This window comes from Lepidochelys olivacea (genome assembly GCF_965140295.1).
Source record: "Lepidochelys olivacea isolate rLepOli2 genome assembly, chromosome: 5".
NCBI classification, from domain to species: domain Eukaryota; kingdom Metazoa; phylum Chordata; order Testudines; family Cheloniidae; genus Lepidochelys; species Lepidochelys olivacea.
In genome coordinates this window covers 8,148,733-8,169,155 of record NC_140415.1, presented here as the reverse complement: position 1 = coordinate 8,169,155, position 20,423 = coordinate 8,148,733, and positions in this window count along the sequence as shown.

Sequence of the window (20,423 nt, the reverse complement as noted above, 5' to 3'; positions counted from 1 at the left end):
TATTTTTAATAGTATTCCACAGGGATTGGTTCTAGGCCCAATGCTATTCAATATTTTTTATCTATGGTCTGGAAGTAAATATAAAATCACTGATGATAAAATGTATGTATGGCACTAAGATTGGCAGTGTGGCAAATGATTCTGAGGACAGGGCAGTCATACAGAGTGATCTGGATTGCTTGGTAAGCTGCCCATTGAAAAACTATGTGTTTTAAAACAGCCAAATGCAAGGTCATAAATCTAAGAACAAAGAATACAGGTTACGCTTACAAAATGAGGGACTGTAACTTGAAAGCAGTAACTCTGAAAAATATGTTGAGGTCATAATGGGCAAGCAACTCAACATGAACTTCCAGTGTGGTGCTGTGGTGAAACAGACTTGATTGCAGTATATACGTGGAGGAGAAAGGACTCTCATCTAATGGAGAAAGACAGAGTAAGAACGAGTGCCTGGAAATTAAAACCAGAAACAACTGAATTGGAAACAAGGCACATTTTCTTAACCATGAGGTTAGCTAACCATTGGAACAATTTATCCAGGGATGTGTTGGATTCTCCATCTCTTAAAGTCTTTATATTGGGACTGGATGTCTTTCTGAAAGATATGCAATAGCTCCAGAAGAGGTTATGGCCTTGATGCAGAAAGATAATGAGGTTTTTTGCCCTGTGTCAAACAGGAGATTAGTCTAGACGATCATAATGTTCCCATAATGATACATTAAAATCTATAAATCAGCAAGGTTCTTAGGCATGTGAGTAGGCCCAGTATGGCTCACATGCTTAAAGTTAGGTACATGCTTAAGGATCTTGACAATTTTAATAGGAATGCACAAAGCAACATTCAGGGTAAGGTGGTAGTTTGCATTAGTCCACTTCATATTTTAGGAGTACACAAATAAATATTAATTTAAAAAAAAAAACACTTTTTTCAATCAGGATAGATTTAATTGTCAACATGGAAATAGCAGTCTTTCATCATGACTAGTGATGGGCTGAAAGCCTGTTACTTATTAAATCAAAAGCAGATGTTCTATCCACAGTGCCTTACCATGATGTGTTCTGACATAATTAGTAAGTTATTGCCACAATTTAATAGACTTACCATAATATCAGACTAATATCTCTCATTTTGTGAGGTGATGAGGTTGGGATTGGTTTCTACTACTAATCAAACACATAATACATGAGACCATATCATACGTTTATTACAACCTTGGTTGCAATAAACAAATGCTAGTCACATGTATTATTTGATTATTAACTCTACCCAAAACTAAGCTTTGGATTCATTTCTATGCAAGTATAATGTCCAGTTGTTCAGCACTTGGATCAATACTTAAGGCAGGTTTCTGGAAAGCTCCTGGCCCACATACAAAGACTGTACCAAACATATTTTTAGTTCATCTTTCTCTTCATTTCTCTTCACAGACTCAAACACTTGCAACATTTTTGCTCACATCACACAGAATTTGTAACTATACTGTGTGATGCCTTTTCATTCCCCATTTTACAGATGGAGGACTGAGGCACAGAGGCCAAGTGGTTCACCCAAGGTCACACAGGAAGTCTTTGATAAAGCAGGGGAATTTAACTCAGATCTCCCACCCGGAAGCCAGTGCCCTAACCCCTCAATCACCCTTCCTGATGAGCGCCAATGGGCACTGAAAAGTTTGTTTGCTCATCTGAACTATTCAAAATCCTGGGCTCTGCCGCTTATGATCAGCCCAAACTCATGTTATTAAAAGAGCCATGAACTGATTCAGATTCAAGCGACAGCTATATCAGAAGAGTTAGACACTAGGATGGGGCACAGCTTCACCCTTTCATGACTATGATCACTTTTCCTGCCTGGCCTTCTGCTTCCAGAGTTCCCTCCAGCAAAACACACATTCTGCTGGGGTGGGGGGAGGAATCAGGCAACCACAAACTCACACAACACAGCTTTGAATCGCTGACTTTGTTGCATTAACCATACACAATAAATCAGTTTCCATGCCCCTCCTGGGGTCAACTCCTACCCTTGGAGAAAGAGAGATAAAGCAAAAACCTGAGGATAAAAATGCTCACTGAAAACTGCTTTTCTCTCCCACATGCTCCTGAGAGCAAAAGATCTGGGAGGCTCTTTTAAGGGTTGCTTTGATTGCATGTTAAAAGGCCCCTTTCCCTCCCTCTGCATTTCTATTCTTCACCACAGCCTACCAATTCAGTGACTGCTTTCTGTCTTTTTCCAGTACTTCTCCAGGCTTGAAAGGAATCAGCAGTGTAACACTTAGAGTACATCTACACTGCAGCGCAGATATACACAGACTTGTGCTGGCACACTCAAAATAGGTGTGGGGCTGTTGTGATACCAGGCAAGGTGCAGACTAACTACCCACATTCAAGCCCTACCGCCGCCCCTTCGGCCTGAGCTCAGGTGACTAGTCAGAGCCTCTGCCAATGCCACAGTGTCTATACAGCTAATTTTAACATGCTAATATGAACCCTATTAGCACAAGTCTGTATGCCATATACACAAACTGAGAAGCTAGCTCCCAGCTGCAGTGTAGATATACCCTCAGGGACTCACCTCTCTTGCTGTAGACCTTCTACACTCTATTTCTAGATAGAGAGAGATTCAGCAAAAAGTGTTTCAAAGAGGACCAGATCCTAAAGAGTTGTAATCTCCATCATAATTTTTAAACTTTTATGCACTCCATCATTGCTGTGTGTCCCAGATCCAGCTCCTAATTATATTCAGTTCTTTTGTAAAAAGTCTTTGAGATCTAAAAAATTTGAAGTGCTATATAAGAGATAGGCATTATTAGTTATTATATTTTGTCTAGGAATATGGGAAACGTTTGCCCCAAATTCTAGCTGATATAAGATCACTGAATGGGATTTTCAAAAGTGCCTAGGTGACATGGAGTCACAAGTCCCATTGAATATCCACAAGACTCGCACTCTTAAGTCATTGTCTGTCTATCTATTACTGAAGTTAAAATGGTGCTTCTGTTGTAGTTCATCTCTTCATTTCCTGGTTTGGGCACAGACCAGAACCAGAAGCACCAAATATTCCATGAGCAAAGCTGTCCTCCAGGTTATATCTGGTATGGCCCAAATTAGGACATACTAGAAATCTTGCAAAAGCCTCAGTTTATGAGATTTCTGGTCCAATATCCAGAACAAGGTGCTTCTGATAAATTTTGAGAAACTATTTAGAAACTATTTATTTTTGGAAGTACTACATTTGTAAAAATCTAGAAACATTCTTCTGAACCTGTGATGCTAATGGACCAGATTCCAAGGTTCCACAGCCCTTACAGGACCGTTGTGGAGTCTAGTGCTACTCAAGGTGAGTAAAAAGAAAAGGAGTACTTGTGGCACCTTAGAGACTAACCAATTTATTTGAGCATGAGCTTTTGTGAGCTACAGCTCACTTCATCGGATGCATACCGTGGAAACTGCAGCAGACTTTATATACACACAGAGATCATGAAACAATACCTCCTCCCACCCCACTGTCCTGCTGGTAATAGCTTATCTAAAGTGATCATCAAGTTGGGCCTTTTCCAGCACAAATCCAGGTTTTCTCACCCTCCGCCCCCCCCCCCCCACACAAACTCACTCTCCTGCTGGTAATAGCCCATCCAAAGAGACAACTCTCTACACAATGTGCATGATAATCAAGGTGGGCCATTTCCTGCACAAATCCAGGTTCTCTCACCGTCTCACCCCCCTCCAAAAAACACACACAGACACAAACTCACTCTCCTGCTGGTAATAGCTCATCCAAAGTGACCACTCTCCCTACAATGTGCATGATAATCAAGCTGGGCCATTTTTGGAGGGGGGTGAGAGGGTGAGAGAACCTGGATTTGTGCAGGAAATGGCCCACCTTGATTATCATGCACATTGTGTAGAGAGTTGTCACTTTGGATGGGCTATTACCAGCAGGAGAGTGAGTTTGTGTGTGGGGGGGTAGAGGGTGAGAAAACCTGGATTTGTGCTGGAAAAGGCCCAACTTGATGATCACTTTAGATAAGCTATTACCAGCAGGACAGTGGGGTGGGAGGAGGTATTGTTTCATGATCTCTGTGTGTATATAAAGTCTGCTGCAGTTTCCACGGTATGCATCCGATGAAGTGAGCTGTAGCTCACAAAAGCTCATGCTCAAATAAATTGGTTAGTCTCTAAGGTGCCACAAGTACTCCTTTTCTTTTTGCGTATACAGACTAACACGGCTGTTACTCTGAAACCTGTCAAGGTGAGTAAAGTTGCCAGAAACTGGCCCAATCAATAGCTTCACTGGTTCACTCCTGCTTCTACTATTTTAGTGATGGAAAATGCAAACTTGGTACAAGAACATTCTTTACACATAGATTAGGCTGTGGAACTCACTGTTAAAGGGTGCCACCGAGCCAAAGGGCAGATCTTCATCTGGACTAAATTGACTTTAAGGGAACTATGACAATTTACACCATCAGTGGATCTGCCCTCCCCCGTCCCCAAGTATTTAACAAGATTCTAAAAAAAATTGGACATTTATATGGATAACAACAATATTCAGAGTTATTCAGAGTTATAATATTAAACCCTAAAAAAAAGAGTTTGGCAGGGGTAAAAATCTCACGCTTCAGAGCAATAGCCGTGCTCTAATTTTTAGGGACTAGCTGGAGAATTCAATAAGGAACAGCTTTTCCCAAAGTGCAGGGTTCCCTAGTGGATAGAGCAGTGGGCTGGTCCTCAGGAAAGCTGGTTCTATTCCTGGCTCTATCTCTGGCCTGCTGTGTGTCCTTGGGTGCCTCACTGTCCCCATCTATCAAATAAGAATAATTGTAGAAATGTAGGGCTGGAAGGGACCTTGAGAGGTCATCTAATCTGTCCTGCTCTGCTCTGCTGAGGTGGGACCAAGGATACTTAGACCATCCCTGACAGGTGTTTGTCTATACCAGTGGTTCTCAAACTGTGGGTCGGGACCCCAAAGTGGGTCGCAACCCAATTTTAATGGGGTCACCAGGGCTGGCTTAGACTTGCTGGGACCCAGGATCAAAGCCCAAGCCCAAGTCTGATGGCTTCAGCCTTGGGTGACAGGGCTAAGATTACAGGCCCCCTGCCTGGGGCTGAAGACCTTGAGCTTTGGCTTTGGCCCCCTGGTCTTGGGCAGTGGGGCTTTGGCTTTGTGGTGGCGGGGCTTGGGCAGGCTCCGGCGTCGGTCCCCCATCCTGGGGTCCTGTAGTAATGTTTATTGTCAGAAGAGGGGTCGCAGTGCAATGAAGTTTGAGAACCCCCACTCTACACTATTCTTAAAAGCCTCCCATGATGGGGATCACACAATCTCCCGCGGTATCCTATTGCTGTACTTAACTATTCTTATAGTTAGACAGTGTTTCCTAATCTAAATCTCTCTTGCTTCAGGTTCAGCTCATTACTTCTTATCCTTCCTTCAGGGAAGCTGTAGAAAAATTGTTCACCATCCCCTTTATAATATCCCTTAGCATTTTTGAAGATTAGCAGGTCCTCACCTCTGACTTTTCTCAAGACAGTTTTTTCAACTTTTACTTGTGTCAGGTTTTCTAAACCTTTTATCATTGTTATTGTTCTCCTCTCTATTCTCTCCAATTTCTCCACATTCTTCCTAAAGTGTGGCACCCAAAACTAGACAATTTATCAGCTGAGGCCTCACCAGTGCCAAATAGAGCATAACAGTTACCTCTCATGTCTTATATATGGCACTCCTGTTAATATATACCAGGATGATATTTTCCTTTTTGCAGCTGCATCATGTTGTTGGCACATATTCAATGTATGATCCACTATTACCCCCAGATCCTTTTCAGCAGTTCTACTGTGTAGCCTATTTCCCTTTTTGTAGTTTTGCATTTGATTTTTTCCTTCCCTAGTGTAGTACTTTGTCCTTGTCTTTACTGAATGTCATCTTACTGATACAGACAAGTTCTCTAATATCAAAGTCATTTTGAATTCTGCTTGCAATCCCTCCAGCTTGGTGTCATCAAAAAATTGTATAATCATAGTCTTCATTTCATTACCCAAGTCATTAATGAAAATATTCAGTAGTACCAGATCCAAGAGAGATCCGTCATCCTGATTTGACAGCAAACCACTGATAACTACTCTTTGAATACAGTTTTTCAATCAGTTATGCACCAACTTTAAATCATTTCACTTATACCATGTTTCCTTAGTTTGTTTATGAGAATAGTATATGGGAATTGGTCAAAAGCTTTACCTTTGAAAACAAGATAAATCCATGTGACAGAGGATGTGGAAAAAGCTAATGTACTCAATGCTTTTTTTCCCTCTGTCTTCACGAACAAGGTCAGCTCCCAGGCTACTGCACAGCATGGGGAGGAGGTGACCAGCACAGCATGGGGAGGAGGTGACCAGCCCTCTGTGGAGAAAGAAGTGGTTCGGGACTATTTAGAAAAGCTGGACGAGCACAAGTCCATGGGGCTGGAAGCGCTGCATCCGAGAGTGCTAAAGGAGTTGGCGGATGTGATTGCAGAGCTATTGGCCATTATCTTTGAAAACTCATGGTGATCTGGGGAAGTCCCAGATGACTGGAAAAAGGCTAATGTAGTGCCCATCTTTAAAAAAGGGAAGAAGGAGGATCCTGGGAACTACAGGCCAGTCAGTCTCACCTCAGTCCCTGGAAAAATTATGGAGCAGGTCCTCAAGGAATCAATTCTGAAGCACTTGGAGGAGAGGAAAGTGATCAGGAACAGTCAGCATGGATTCACCAAGGGAAAGTCATGCCTGACTAATCAAATTGCCTTCTATGACGAGATAACTGACCCTGTGGATGAGGGGAAAGCGCTGGACGTGTTGTTCCTTGACTTTAGCTAAGCTTTTGACACGGTCTCCCACAGTGTTCTTGCCAGCAAGTTAAAGAAGTATGGACTGGATGAATGGACTATAAGGTGGATAGAAAGTTGGCTAGATTGTCGGGCTCAACTGATAGTGATCAATGGCTCCATGTATAGTTGGCAGCCGGTATATAGTGGAGTGCCCCAAGGGTCGGTCCTGGGGCTGGTTTTGTTCAATATCTTCATAAATGATCTGGAGGATGGTGTGGATTGCACCCTCAGCAAGTTTGCAGATGACACTAAACTGGGAGGAGAGGTAGATATGCTGGAGGGTAGGGATAGGATACAGAGGGACCTAGACAAATTAGAGGATTGGGCCAAAAGAAATCTGATGTGGTTCAACAAGGACAAGTGCAGAGTCCTGCACTTAGGACGGAAGAATCCCATGCATTGCTACAGACTAGGGACCAAATGGCTAGGCAGCAGTTCTGCAGAAAAGGACCTAGGGGTTACAGTGGACGAGAAGCTGGATATGAGTCAACAGTGTGCCCTTGTTGCCAAGAAGGTCAATGGCATTTTGGGATGTATAAGTAGGGGCATAGCGAGCAGATTGAGGGACGTGATCGTTCCCCTCTATTCGACATTGGTGAGGCCTCATCTGGAGTACTGTGTCCAGTGTTGGGCCCCACACTACAAGAAGGATGTGGAAAAATTGGAAAATGTCCAGCGGAGGGCAACAAAAATGATTAGGGGACTGGAACACATGACTTATGAGGAGAGGCTGAGGGAGCTGGGATTGTTTAGTCTGCGGAAGAGAAGAATGAGGGGGGATTTGATAGCTGCTTTCAGCTACCTGAAAGGGGGTTCCGAAGAAGATGGATCTAGACTGTTCTCAGTGGTAGCAGATGACAGAACAAGGAGCGATGGTCTCAAGTTGCAGTGGGGGAGGTTTAGGTTGGATATTAGGAAAAACTTTTTCACGAGGAGGGTGGTGAAACACTGGAATGCGTTACCTAGGGAGGTGGTGGAATCTCCTTCCTTATATATTTTTAAACCCTGGCTGGGATGATTTAGTTGGGGATTGGTCCTGCTTTGAGCAGGGGGTTGGACTAGATGACCTCCTGAGGTCCCTTCCAACCCTGATATTCTATGATTCTACGATTCTATCACTTCCCCCCATCCACTAGGCCAGAAACTCTGTCAATGGAGAAAATTAGGTTGGCTTGACATGATTTGATCTTGACAAATCCATGCTGGCTATTCCTTATAACCCCATTGTCCTCCAGGTGCTTACAAACTGATGGTTTAATAATGTGTTGCAGGATGTTTCTGGGTTTTGAAGTTAGGCTGACTGGTCTATAATTCCCCAAGTTCTCTCTGTTGCCCCTTTTTAAGTATAGGTTCAACGTTGTTCCTTCTCCAGTCTTCTGGGACCCCATCCTTCCTCCAGGAGTTCTCAAAAATAATTGCTAACAGTTCTGAGACTGCTTCAGCTAGTTCCTTAGGTACCCTAGGGTGAATTTTATCAGGCCCTGCCAATTGGAATACATCTAACTTATCAAAATATAATTTTACCCATTCTGTCCTTATTCTGGCTTGTGTTCCTTCCCCCTTCTTGTTATTATTAATTGTGTTACATATTCAGTCAAATTTTTTTTTCAAGACTGAAGAAAAATAGACATTAAGGACCGCAGCTTTCTTGGCGCCATCCATCATACTTACTTCCTCACTAAGTAGTGGACCTATACTTTCCTTCAGCTTTCTCTTGCTCCTAAAGTATTGATACTGACCTCCTTTATAAAGTGCTTTGAGAGCTATAGTCTCAAAGTGCTATATAAGAGCTAGGTATTATCTGCCTACTGTAGGGTTCTTGCATCTTCCTCTGAAGCATGTGATTCTGGCCTTTGTCTGAAACAGAATACTGGATTAGATGACTGTGAGACTGATCCAGTCTGGCAAGTTCTATGCTACTACTTTACCACAGATGTTTGCAAGATCTCAGTTCAGGGTTACATAGAAACAAGTCTAGGATACTCTAATTATTTTATATCTGTAACCAATAAATGCTCTATACTCCCTGACTGTGATCTGAACTATCAGGAAGACTGGCATTTTTCTTACTTCATTATTGTATTCAAGTTCATTGTCTCTTTGGCAGCTGTTCTTTTGCAGTTATTTTCTGTATTCATACCTTACCTTAGCAATTGCTTCCATTGTGTTCTTCCTTTTTGCTGCTTTGCCTAGCAAAGTCAAGTGATAAAACAATCCCGCTTCTGTTTAGATGAGGTTATTAATTTACTTTTTAAGGTGGGGGAGGGGAAAGCTTCTTGAAAAGGAGGAACTCTAAAATCCCACCTGGTTATCAATCTCTCTCTCTCTCTCTCTCTCTCTCTCTTTAATAACAAAGAAAAAGTTCCCCGAGATCACACACTTAGGGAGAGGTTAGAAATTAGAACTGTTCATTTAAATACATTGTGATGAAGGCTCTGATTTGACAAAGCATTGTTTTAAATAGATCTCTAACCCTAAATCCCTAAAGCCCCAGTTTGGAATGGAGTCACTGCAGGGACCTGTTGGCTTATATTTAAGACTGCCTGACTTTGGCATAAGTTAGAGCAGAGGGGGTCCTGCTGTAACATACACCATTGGTGCTCTTGGCATAAAGTCACTTGTGCTAGAAAATGATTAGGCAAAGTGGAGCTCCATTCTTCCAACCCTCCTCCTGCCCAACATGTCCCAGCCCACTTCCTAAATGCTGCCTTCTTTCCCTTACACCTGGAGTATGGGGATGGCTGGTATTGGAGGTAGCTACACCATCTCTACCAGCTCTATGGAAGTGGAGCTTTCCCCCCCAAACAGGAGACATTTCCAGTTGATTTAAAACCACTCTGCCTTGCATAACTAGCCCAAAGTGGCCTTAGGGGACTGGAGAAGCTGGCCTTTATATTTTCTTCAACCACAAGCTATTGGGCTCAGAGCAGGAATTACCAGGTGAAATTATATGACTTGAGTTATGCAGGAGCTCACACTAGATTATTATAATGGTCCCTTCTGTCCTTAAAATCCATGGAATCAAGGACCACATAGGATTGCTATGTGGTCCAGCTTCACTTAAAACTTAGCCGAGGTTCACCAATATGTTCACAGATAAGAACATAAGAATGGCCATACTGGGCCAGACCAAAGGTCCATCTAGCCCAGTAGCCTGTCTTCCAACAGTGACCAATGCCAGGTGCCCCAGACGGAATGAAGAGAACAGATAATCACCAAGTGATCCGTCCCCTGTTGCCCATTCCAGCTTCTGCAAACAGAGGCTAGAGACAGCATCCCTGCCCATCCTAGCTAATAGCCACTGGTGGACCTATCCTCCATGAATTTATATAGTACTTTTTTGAACCCTGTTATAGTCTTGGCCTTCACAACATCCTCTGGCAAGGAGTTCCATGGGTGGACTGTGCGTTGTGTGAAGAAATACTTCCTTTTGTTTGTTTTAAACCTGCTGTCTATTAATTTTATTTGATGACCCCTAGATCTTCTGTTATGAGAAGGAGTAAATAACACTTCCTTGTTTACTTTTGCGACACCAGTCATGATTTCATAGACCTCAATCATATCCCCCCTTAGTCCTCTTTTTTCCACACTGAAAAGTCCCAGTCTTATTAATCTCTCCTTTTATGGAAGCCATTCCATACCCCTAATAATTTGTGTTGCTCTTTGCTGAACCGTTGCCAATTCCAATATATCTTTTTTGAGATGAAGTGACCACATCTGCATGCAGTATTCAAAATGTGGGTGGACCATTGATTTATATAGAGGCAATATAATATTTTCTGTCTTATTATCTATCCATTTCTTAATGATTCCCAACATTGTGTTTGTTTTTTTGACTGCCACTGCACATTGAGTGGATGATTTCAGAGAACTATTCACAATGGCTCCAAGATCTTTCTTGAGTGGTAACAACTAATTTAGACCCCATCATTTTATATGTATAGTTGGGATTATGTTTTCCAATGTGCATTACACTGAATTTCATTTGCCATTTTGTTGCACAGTCACCCAGTTTTGAGAGCTCCTCTTGTAGCTCTTCATAGTCTCCCTGGGACTTCACTATCTTGAAGTAGTTTTGTACCATCTGCAAATTTTGCCACCTCACTGTCTACCCCTTTTTCTAGATCTTTTATAAATATGTTAAATAGGACTGTGCCCAGTACAAACCCTGGGGGGACACACCTATTTACCTCTCTCCATTCTGAAAACTGACCATTTATTCCTACCCTTTGACTCCTATCTTTTAACCAGGTTTCAGAGTAACAGCTGTGTTAGTTTATATTCGCAAAAAGAAAAGGAGGACTTGTGGCACCTTAGAGACTAACCAATTTATTTGAGCATAAGCTTTCGTGAGCTACAGCTCACTTCATCCGAAGCAGTTACCAATCCATGAGAGAACCTTCCCTCTTATCTCATGATTGCTTACTTAAGAGCCTTTGGTGAGTACCTTGTAAAAGGCTTTCTGAAAATCTCAATACACTATATCCACTGGATCCCCCTTGTCCACATGCTTGTTGAACCCCTCCAAGAATTCTAGTAGATTGGTGAGGCATGATTTCAATTTACAAAAACCATGTTGACTATTCCCCAACAAATTATGTTCATATATGTGTCTGATAATTTTGTGCTTTACTATAGTTTCAACCAGTTTGCCTGGTACTGAAGTCAGGCCTACCAGCCTGTAATTACCGATGTCACCTCTGGAGCCCTTTTTAAAAATTGGCATCACATTAGCTATCCTCCAGTCATTTGCTACAGAAGTTGATTTAAATTATAGGTTACAGACTACAGTTAGTAGTTCTGCAATTTCACATTTGAGTTCCTTCAGAACACGTGGGTGAATGCCATCTGGTCCTGGTGACTTATTACTGTTTAGTATTACTTCTGTTTAGATATCAGTGAACCTGCCAATAAGCATGCCCTGTATTTTGGATCAGCCAGAAACACAAAAGAAACTCCTTAACTTTGGGGGTGGGAAGGAAGGACATTTTTTTCCCAGGTGTAACAGATGAAAGATCCACTCCAGTCTGGAGTAGGAATCTCAGCAACAGGCATATGAGGTCAAGATTCCACTACCACCTACCCACATGATAAGGAGCTGGAAATTGCATTGGTAGCTCTGCCTCACTCTGGGTGGGAGGCAGTTGAGTAGGCTGGAGAACAGCTGGGGTAAACACGGATAAGTGTAAGGTAAAGAACTGTGAATGTACTTAAAGCTTAGAACATTGGAGAATGCAATGAAACCTGCAGGGAGGTTAGACTGTTCTTGGCCTGCCATGATTTTCTCTTGTTCATGGCATTAAGGTCAGTTTTTATGGTTGGATCTTTACTATGTGTTTCAGTGTGATACATACAATTTTACTTCAATAAATCATCTCAGCAGCAGCCTGGGACCCGACAGGGAAAAGTTCCAATGATGTTATCAAGGAAACAAGGCTTCATTAAACTTGTTAAAAATATATTAGCAAGGTGTCCCCTGAGTATGTTCAAAAGTGGCTTTCAATTACAAGGCAAGTAAAGACACTAGTCCTCCTGGAGGGCTAAATACAAGCCATTCTTCATATTCCCAGCTTCATTTAATGTTGCTGTAGCTATAGCAGACCAGATCTTTAGATGGTCTAGAGAAGCATAGATCCACAGAAGTCCATAGAGCTATTCAGGTTTATATCAGCTGGGGTTAAGAACATAAGAACGACCACACTGGGTCAAACCAAAGGTCCATCCAACCCAGTATCCTGTCTTTTGACAGTGTCCAATTCCAGGTGCTTCAGAGGCGATGAACAGAACAAAGAACCATCAAGTGATCCATCCTGTTGCCCATTCCCAGCTTCTGGCAAACAGGGGCTATGGACATCATCCCTGCCCATCCTGGTTAATAACCATTGATGGACCTACCCTCCATGAATTTATCTAGTTTGTTTTTGAACCCTGTTATAGTCTTGGCTTTCACAATATCCTCTGGCAAAGAGTTCCACAGGTTGACTGTGCATTGTGTGAAGTAATACTTCCTTTTATTTATTTTAAACCTGACTCCTATTAATTTCATTTGGTGACACCTAGTTCTTGTGTTATGAGAATGAGTAAATAACATGTCCTTATTTACTTTCTCCATGCCAGTCATGTATATAAGGGTTGCAGGTTGGTATGTCTAAAACATAAAGTGTAATTTGTTTTGAGTTTTTTCCCCAAAACTCTCTGGGACAAGGACAATCTATTTGTTCTGTGTTTGTACAGCACCTAGGACAATGGCATCCAGGTCAATGACTTGGACTGCTAAGTGCTATGGTAATACAAATAAATAGATAATAATAACAAGAAGACAAGTTTTTTTGTCACCTCACGCTCCCATAACTCAAAAATGGCAGAAAGGATTTTGCACAGACAAATCAAAATACAAAAAGGGGTCTTCCCACAAACTTGGGGGTAAAAAAATAAATTCAGCCCCAATGCTTGGGAAAATTTGGAGACTGCAAAAACTGGGGTTACAGCTGAAACGTTTTTGCAACCTTAGCTTAAATGCGTGCAGCCAGAGTGCTCTGTAATACCCAGATAGATGTGCCTTGTTAAATGCCTCATCTTGTGGTGTCATCATTACTGTAATTAATGAATTACTACAGCAAACTGCAATGACTATGAAGTTTTACACAACATGCAGCCATACACTCTGACAGTATGGGTCGGTGGGCCACCAGCAGTGTATATTTCAGACTGGACTGGTTAGGAGCAGTGACAGTAGCAATGTCCTTCACTTACAGGGGGAAAAGAAATCAGATGAGAACATCCCAAATGAAAAACTTTGCCCTTTTGCTGCCTTTCCTTTTAGAAAACAAGTTAAAATGTACCATTGGGCAGGTTAATTGGCTCTTTTTAATAAGTGTCATAAAGTATGTCATGCAGCCGAAACTTGCTTTCAGTGCATTTTTTAAACTGTTGTCAACCAGATTAAAGTTTATTGTTCGCATGTAAGTTTCCATTTTCAAGCAGTAATGAAAGACATTAAATTGATTGGCCTTGCGTAGATATGAAGCGGGTTGTGTCCTTTGCTCTTTGTCAATGTGCCTTTCCCTGACACTTTCTTCCTTCACTGTTTGTCTAAGCTAGGAACGTGCTCAAAACATTTCCCCACAATGGCTGAAATCCAGCTCTCCATTTCTAGCTGGCTGTTTTCAATCTGGTTTCTAAGGATAGTTTCTAAGGGCCTGATTCATCACTGCTTTATTCGACGATTAGATCCATGTAACTCCATTGTAGTCATGGTGGTGTAAAATTGGAGTAATCCAGTAGTGAATCAGTCCCTTAGGGTAAGGTCTTTGAGGCAGAGATTGTCTACCTCTATGTTTGTAGAGCGCCTAGCACAAGGAGGACCTTGTTGCTGATCATGGCCTCTGTGTGCTATAATAAATAATAATTGCAATACTCTGGAATCTGCAATCCAGCTACGGAGGCTACCCCCAAATTTTATCTACTTTGAGCACAGAGCCTAGATCAGTATTGACAGAAGGAAAATGCTACAACCAGGCAAAAAGATTTTCTGCTGAGGCTACATTAATTACAAAGCAATGGACAGATGGGGAACAGCAGCAGAGTGAGCAACAAGGCCAAGCATGAGAGAACAATAGGAGATGGAAGGTTTTAAAGGAGCTTTAGGGCAAGGCCTACTGGGATGACACATCCTGTGCCTAGTTTTTGAAATGATAAACATTATTGTAAAATATTATGAGGGCAAAACAAAGAAAAAAGCCCTAAATGGAGCTGTGTCTCTTCACTGGCGAGGAGACTTCAGCCTCCAATGTTGGCAGTCGGATGTTCTCTGTATTCCAGCACTAAAATCTCTTCTAAGCTATTTTTCTTGCAAAAAGAAGTGTACAGAAGAAAGCTCCCCTGCCTTCCTGCTTCTCAGGGAGCTGAAAAATATAATCTCTCCGATCCAGAAAGTGGCACAATCTACACAAGGGTATTTATTAACCCCTTAACGTCCATCTCATTCAGGAAGTCAGGAGAGTTTGGGCTGTCAAATTACGTGATACTTTCCCAGTATACCTTCACTCTGCCAGTTGATGCTGCTACTTCCAAGGGTGATTATCCAGCTAGGGTGACCAGGCTTTTCGACTGGAACATCCCGGTTGAAAAGGAACCCTGGTTGCTCCTGTCAGCACCGCCAACTGGGCTGTTAAATGTCCGGTTGGCGGTGCTGTGGGTCTAAGGCAGGATAATCCCTACCTCTCCTGGCTCCAAGCCGGCTCCACACTGCGCCTCAGCCCCTCCCACACCCCAACCTCCTGCCCAGCCCAGTGAAAGTGAGTGAGGGTGGGGAAAAAGCGAGCCACTTTGGGAGGGGAAATGTAGTGAGTGGGGGGCAGGGCCTCGGGGAAGGGGCGAGGCTAGGGTTTTTGGTTTTGTGCGAGTAGAAAGTTGGCAACCCTGTATCCAGCAGGCACGAATATCCCTGCATTCCTTATTTTTTTCTAAATGTGCAGGGTGTGTGGAATACAACTATACAAGACACTCAAAATGTCCTAAAAAGAGGATCAAAGAGAGCCAGATTTTCAGGACCACTGAAGTCAATGGAATTTTTCCTTTGACTATAATCGACTTTGCATGAGGTCTAAACTGCAGAGAGAAGGGTCTTCGGAATAGACAGATATCATATGTATAGCTGTATAGCTCTAGTAGAATGACCTTGTTTTATCCAATGGGCCTGTTACTGGCTTTCCCTTCCCTGCTTCCCCTGGCTTTTGTCATGCAGACAGAAAGCAGAAGACCAGAAGTCCGAAGTCTAGGCAATGCAATGTTTATTGGAGTTAGTTTCAAGTAAGCATATCCATAGCTTTGATGCCCAGGCCCGCCGACAGCAATTCCGGGCCCTAGGACAGAACAGTCAATGGGTCCCCAGCCCTCACAGACGCGGTTCACCTGACATTTGCGTAGTGATGCTCCTGTGCTGGCTGGTGCCCAGTGAGCTGCTGCTGGCTGCGCTACTGGGCATGCTCCTCCAGCATGGCCAGGGCTTCCCCATGCACGCCCCGCTGCCGTCGCTGCTGCTGATACCACCCTGCGTGCCTCAGAAACCTCTTGCGGCCCACCTGGGTGATTTCAAGGGGCCAGGGGCCCCTGGGACCTTGTAAATTTCCCGGGCCCCTGGGCACTTTCCCCTCTGCCCCCCCGTCGGCGGGCCTGCTGACACGGCCGCAGAGCCTTTACCCATGTCCCTGTTCCCTATTCCTACCTCCTTTTTAGCAGACCGAAATATACCTGCAGTACACATCCCTTGTGCCACCCCTTACAACTTATGGTGATCTTCCATTTTGGAGGGTCTTGAGTCTGGGGGTTGGTATCACCTCTTTTGTATCCCATGGGAGGGGTAAGCAATGAGGTTGTGCTTCGGCCAGGGACAGGTATTTGTTTGTTTTTAGTGTTTCTTATGCCTCTCCCCATCCCTCTGGGTTTGGGGGAGGAGAGAATCAGGCCTTGGTCAAAGGAAAGTTCCTCGGGGCATAGCTCCACCACTCAATACAAACATGCCTAATTCTGAAAGTCCAAATCCCTTTCCATTGAAGTTAACAGGACTTTTGCCTTTGACTTCAATGGGCTAAGGATCAGTCTCTGTGTCGTATAAAAATCCATATTCAGCAAGACATCACAGCAAATTTAGTACCTCATCTCCTTAAAGCGGTATTTTTTAAACACTGACTCTTTCTCTGAAGCTCAATCACCAGCAAAGAGATACAGAAGGGGCAAGAAAAACAAAGCTATTTCACTTGGAATGATATAGTTATCTTAAGTGTTCTTATGCACTGTTAACTCAGGTCGTGCACTATACAGTCCCGTGGCATTAGAATCCCCTCAGGTTCTGCAGGAAGGATGCTTGTGTATGTGTACTTTCAGGAACTCCATGCCATTCAATGGATTTCATACTGCAGGGCAGTTAGGCCCAGATGCTCAAATGCATTTTGGTATCTAAGTTCCACTGGAATTAAGCAACTAAATACATTTGAGGATCCGGGCTGAAGTGACCTGAAGTGGGGGAGGTTTAGATTGGATATTAGGAAAAACTTTTTCACTAAGAGGGTGGTGAAACACTGGAATGCGTTACCTAGGGAGGTGGTAGAATCTCCTTCCTTAGAGGTTTTTAAGGTCAGGCTTGACAAAGCCCTGGCTGGGATGATTTAACTGGGAATTGGTCCTGCTTCGAGCAGGGGGTTGGACTAGATGACCTTCTGGGGTCCCTTCCAACCCTGATATTCTATGATTCTATGACCTCTAAAAGAAGACAGAACTTGAAAGTGAGTGGACTTTAAGCAGCAGTGCCTAACCAATGGAGCAATTTACCAGACATGCTAATCTGCTCAGGTCATACACTGTACAGCCCAGGGACCACCTTTACTTCTGTATGAGAACAGTAATGACTCCCCCCACCCTACATTCCTCTTCCCCTCCCTCCTTCCAAATTACAAGTGCCATGAGCTGGACACAATAAACAAAGCCAACTGGAAGCTGCATGAATAATTTAATTGCTCGATGGCGATTGGTCGGGCTGAGAAGATGCAGCCGCTTCTCCCAAATTAATAAAGGCTTTTACAGAACCATAAAAACAGCCATAATTCAATCATTTTAAAAGGGGCATTAAATACAATGCTTATTAAATGCTGGGTACAGCTGAGGTGTGCACTGGGATGAAATAGAAAGCAGACTCAGCAGCACTGTACCAAACACATGTTTTCCCTTTTGCTGACAGGCAGATAACCTGGCCCAAGCATTTAATAAGCTATATTTACTGATTATATATATTACTGACTTGCTGGGGCAGGGTATAGTGCTAATAAAGAAAATGATCGCAACAAGGAAGTCTGGAGATTTTTTTCTATTTCTTTCCCATTAACTATAAGCAAGTGTGGTGTCTTAGAGTTGAAAAGTGAGGCAGCAGTGACAGGAGAGAAAAAAAAAGCCATGGATTCTGTTCTCAACTCTGCCGCTGACTCTCTGTATAGATTTAAAGAAGGATTTTTAATCTTACCATTTACTTTGCCTCAGTTTCCTCTCACCTAAAATGGGTATAATAATATTTACCTTCCTCCAAAAGGTGTTGTGAGATGCAGTTTGCTGGTGGACAAAATTCTGCAGTAAGAACATGTATGCTCTTTCAGATGGTTTGAATTTCGGTAGTATAAATGATCATTTAGGAAACACACACACACAAACATAAAAACCTGATTAATCCAGCATAGGTCTGTAGTGAAAAAAAGCTGTTAGTATCTGGGAGCTGTCTGGAAAATAATTTTCTTTCCTTCCACCATCCCCAGAAAAATGTTTAGGTGAAAATTGGAAATTAAAAAAAACCATAATACTGAAATGCTGTTGTGGTGCATCTTGGGAGTTGTAGTTCACGTTCCTCAGGCTCCCATTTGCCTCTATAAATCAAGCTTCTTGCTCAGACTATAATTCCCATGATGCACCACAGTTGCCCTTCTTGGTGACTGGAGATGGCAAATAATGGTAGTTGCATGGTCACGACGCATCATCGGAGATGAAATCTCTCTGGGGAGCCCAATGCATAGAGGACAATGGGAGTGTGAAGCACTGCGGTATCATTTCAGAAGAAATGCTTTTTGGCCATTCATCTTTTCAAAGAATTCCTCCCTCGCGCCCCCCCCCCCATACACACACATAAAAGTCAAGATTTTTCACCAAAAAAAATTATTTTAGTCAAAACTACTACTTACCACCAAAAAAAAAAAAACCAGTCCAAATCTGACAACTGTTGAGTCTGATGTTCTTAATTGTCAGCTGTCCCTGTCACAAAACTCTCCAGTGAAATCACTGCTAACTGGCAACTTTGTCGATCGTCTCAGCAGAGATGCCAATGGCCAGACAGAAATTCAGTCCATATTAACCTCTTGAGCTGTGCAGAGGTCACCCAACAGCACATGTGAGCACTCAACTGGGAATCACCATCCCTAGTAGCTTGTTCACAAAGCAGCAGCATACTTGTTTAATTATCCACAACCCTGGCAGTGTAGCCTAGTGGACAGCACACTGGACTGTGATGCAGAAGGTCAGGGTTCTTGTCACTGTCCTTCTGGTACCTGTGGGCAAGTTATTTGCCTCAGTTTCACCACATGTAAAATGGGGTGATTGTGACCTCCTTTGTGAAGCACTTTTAGAAATACTGATGAAAAGTGTCATATAAGAACTAGGTATTATTATTATGCTCATCCTACATTCTTCACATTGACTGCTTATCAAACAGGGAACTGATTTCAAGCTGGTTCTGCTTCATTACGTACAAGCCCTAAATATATCTGAGGCATCCTTCTCAGGGCTATCTGTGCTCACATACCATGTACCATTTAGCAACCTGCTACCCTATCTTAGGCCCTGATCCTGCAAATGTATCTGTGGGAGTTGACCCTTCATTTCACATGGAATCTGCACAAGCACAAGGGTTCTCCACCTGGATCCAACTGTAGGATCAGGGCCTTAGATTGGGCTGAGATGGGCTGTTGAGTGTGGGATTTGTCTCCTCCTACAAAATAAATCTGAATCCATTTTGTGCCATTTAAAAAAAAGCCTTACTTTATATTCTTTGTCGTTTGAGGTTTTTAATGTCAGAATTTTGGGTGACACATTTATTGTCTTTCCCTCCCATCCTTTTCCCTTCAGAGACACACTTGTTTGGCTTGAATTGAATGTGAATTTCATTCAAGTATATTTTTTGTTTTTGGTTTGGTTATTGTTATTTTAAAACAGTGGTGAGGTGGGACCTGCTAAAGAAGTAAAAGTTGGGATTTAGAAAGGAGATTAAGAGATTTAGGAACCAAACTCCCAGGAAACGGGTGCTCAACTCCCTTAAAACCTCCAGTCCAAATTAGTATTATTGTAGGACCTGATCCAAAGCCTACTGACATCAATGGGAGTCTTTCAGCAGGCTTTGGATCAGGTCCTATAATGATGAACAAGACTATTTTGCAGCGCTGATGTATTATATAACTACACAATTCATTATCACAATTACCAAGGATATCCTTCTTCCCGTTTGCCTATTGTGTAAATATCTGAACACCCCATGGAGTTGAGATGTCTTGGCCTGTTTCATGTTCATTGTTCTTTTTCACTCCAATTATTTTTTACTTGCTTTATCTATACTTATAATCAGCCCAGTCCTCCCACTTAACATATGCTTTGAACTTTTCAAATGCCTTCTGCTTCTCCTTATTATCTTTGCTTAACCACATCCTTGTCTCTGCCATCCGTTTTTATGATACCCAGATTTTTATTGGGATGAATATAGTTGGTATCCATCCTCCATATCTGTCAATTAGATACAGAACTTTGTACTCTTTTTTTTCATGATGGTAGATTTTCTGCACTGCTGTTGATATCATTTTACTTCCTTCAAATTATTCCATATATTAGACTCTCCAAACCAGCCGTTTTTTTTAATGTTGCATTAACTTCTGAGATTCTATTTTCACTTATACCCTGAGGAATATTTCATATATGAATATATTATGATCACTGCAGTAGACCCTAGATACTTGACTATTTCTGTCATACATGTCGTACTTG